Source organism: Carica papaya, chromosome 2, assembly GCF_054855325.1.
Source record: "Carica papaya isolate Zhongbai chromosome 2, ASM5485532v1, whole genome shotgun sequence".
NCBI lineage: Eukaryota > Viridiplantae > Streptophyta > Magnoliopsida > Brassicales > Caricaceae > Carica > Carica papaya.
Genome location: NC_142310.1, coordinates 26,451,309 through 26,454,652, shown reverse-complemented (window position 1 = coordinate 26,454,652; position 3,344 = coordinate 26,451,309). Strand labels below are relative to the sequence as shown.

The window sequence follows — 3,344 nt, the reverse complement described above, 5'->3', positions numbered from 1 at the left end:
AACTAGTAAGTACAACAGTAGCCTCATGTAGGGTTTGCAGAGAGGGAATAGGTGAAGATGATGGTGCCATTAATGGATAAGAACAACAAGAATAATGGACTAATATGGCCCAGTGAATTTAATTACCATTAAGAATCAAATATTTGAATGTTTAATTTTTGAACATTTTTTATGTTGGTGAAGATGTATTTTAAATAACCGATGCAATCCACCACATAGATAGGTTATCAGACTCGTAGACATTCTCTTAATAGTTATAATCATCATAATAGTTGTAGTTGTTGTCATCACAGTCATGTGGGCATCTTAATGGCATTGCGATTGGTGCTGGTGCACTTTTGTGCACAGAGTCTTTGTGTGGGAGTGCCACTACACTCTAGCATCTGTCCCAAGGTCAACTGCACATTGCAGCAAGCCTTGCGCGCCGTGTTGACCTACTAGGCTTCTACGAATGCCAATGGGTCCTCAGGGATGTGCTCCCCGTACCACAGGTGCGGGTAAAAGGGTAAATTCCCTCAAACACAGGGTAAAATAAATAAATAAAATCTGTAATTCACTAAACTAAGTAAATTTTTTTATAAATTGGTATTTTAGGAATAATATTAATATAAATTGGAAATTTGGTAAGAACATTTTAGTGTTACAAAATTCCCTATTAATTTATAAGGTAATGATATATTAATCTGTTGTATTTTTTTGAGTTCAACTATTAGTTCAACAACTTTCTAACTAATACCATTGACTTTTAAAAGTATAAATTTAAATTATTGTTAGTATATAATGTGAACTCTGATATAGAAAAAAAAAAGATATATCTGGTTTTTGTGTTTTTTTAAAATTAAAAAATAAAATTATTGTAATTATAAGAGATCAAGACATACAATTAAGTTGGATTGTTAGGTGGTGGCCATATTAGTTGATGGTTAAGAGAGAATATTTTTGAGTGTGTGTAAGATAAGGAGGTGGGTGTGGTTGCCATGTATAATTGACTTCAAGTGTGAATGTGTGCTGGGGATAATACAGGAGAGAGTAAGTAGATACATGCATTATAGTGAAGCAATAGCTTTTAATTAAAAGGGATGGTCATGATTGAATAATTTTATATAAGTACAGCTTGCAACAATTTACTAATTAATTTTTTTTTAATTAAATTACCTTAAATCAAAAGATTTTCCCATATCCCCTTTTAAAGACATAAAATTTCTAGAGATAATTTTGGTATTCCACTTGCAGTTTTAGAATGCACCACATTTTACCTTACACTGTATATTCTACTATATTAAAATGCTCCGCCCCCAATTCTTTACTAATAGCTATTCAATCGTTGTGTCATTTTATATATACCCCCTCCCGCCCCTTGGGCACACATGACAAAATACCATGACTAGAAAGAAGGTTAGGCTTGCTTATATCACTAATAACTCTGCAAGAAAAGCTACATTCAAGAAAATAAAGAAGGGGCTGATGAAGAAAGTGAGTGAACTTAGCATTCTTTGTGATGTCAAAGCCTGTGCAATTATTTACAACCCTTATGACTCACAACTAGATGTTAGGCCTTCCCCTCTTGGAGCCCAACACGTGCTTGTTGACTTTAAGAGGATGCCTGAGATGGAGCAGAGTAAGAAGATGGTGAATCAAGAGAGCTTCCTGCGCCAGATCACTAAGGCAACTAACTAATTGAAGAAGCAGTGCAACAATAATCGCGAGAATGAGATAATGGATATCTTGTTCTAAAGTCTTATCGAGAAGTCCTTTCACCAACTCAACCTTATTGATCTCAACGATTTGGGTTGGCTCATCGAACAACACCTCAAAGAAATCCAGAAGAGGATGGAAACACTCAGCAAGTCGCCTCAGCCTCAGGAGGGGACAGATGGAGGAGTGATGAAGGGTTTTGGTGAGACTTTCACTCAAATCAAGGAGGATTCTATGGTGCAGAAGCTGCAACAGCTGCAGATGCAGTTCATTGATGGGATGAATCCTCAAGCACAACAGCCTTATATAGGGTCTAATAGGGAACAAGCAGAGATAATGGTGCCATTCACAGATTAGAACAACCAGAATAATTGATTGATATGGTTCAGTGTGTTTAATTACCCTTAGGAATTGAGTATTATGATATTTAATTTTAATTTTTTTGGGGTGTTGTTGGAGTTGTACTTTAAATAACGAATTAAATTCCACCATAGAGATATTCTTAATCATCATAGTCATCGTCTATATAACTGTAGTCATCATAGTAGTTGAGTCATAGTGGTTGGGTCACATACATGCATGTACTTAGATTGCTTTGTGTTATGATTTTCTTTAAATTAATCTTCACCTCAATATTTTATATTTCCTGTGCTAGTGCTACTCTTCATTCTTTAATTTCTCCCTTTCCCCGACTTGACTTGGCTGCATTATTATTTGTTAAAATATATACATGCTCAATATAATTTTATACTATTATAATGATCTTTTTTTTCTTTCTTTTCTTTTTTTTTTATACACAATTGAGAGAGGACAGAAGCATTATTGATGCACTATATGTAGAAATCCAGTTTAGTTAGGAGGAAGATTAAGCTAGCTAGATACTCAAATTTGTTTAGATTTCAAATGAGATTTTTGTGTTGAATTTAATAAATATGAATGCGCTCTTTAGATCATAAAATTAAAATTTAGGATAATGATATTAAGGAATAATTTTTTCCTCAAAGAAAATCCTGATACAATTCGAATATCTAAAATAATTAATATTTTGATTAATTTGAAATTTAAATATAATTCTAAAAATTTTATTTTAGTCAAAAGATGCAATATTTTAAATAACTCAAATATATTGGAGAATCTGTAACGATCATAAATAAAATTCACAATGCAATTATTATGTTCAGAATGTGGAAAAAATTTGAAATAAATAATTTTTGAACTCAACAATGTGTGAATAGTTAACTAATACTTTATGCAAAAAGAAATGTACAATATATACACATACATATTTAAATATAAACAATCACATAGAATAATGAATACATAAAAATATTATTTACCACTAATTTCAAACACTTTCAACAATTAGTATTTTCAATTTCTTTTACATATATAAATACTCAAAAATCAATAATATAAAGTCTTTTGCTACTAAAAAATATGTTACTGATATAAAACAAGATAATCTTTAACTCTAGTGACACAAATTACAACATTAAAATTTTTTAATATTATAGTATGTTACTCTAGTATTTGTTGTACGATGTCGCAATTGATTCTTAAAGACAATGACCAGTATTTAACCTTTATTAGTGGGATCACTTATTCAAAACTAATTTATACTTTTGCGACAATAATTTTAAAAATTCATA

The 3,344-nt window shown here is 31.3% G+C and overlaps 1 pseudogene; it reads left to right on the top strand.

Annotated features, from left to right (window-relative positions):
* Nucleotides 1-1,380: 1,380 nt before the first annotated feature.
* Nucleotides 1,381-2,052, top strand: LOC110825286 (agamous-like MADS-box protein AGL80 pseudogene; annotated as a pseudogene).
* Nucleotides 2,053-3,344: the final 1,292 nt, after the last annotated feature.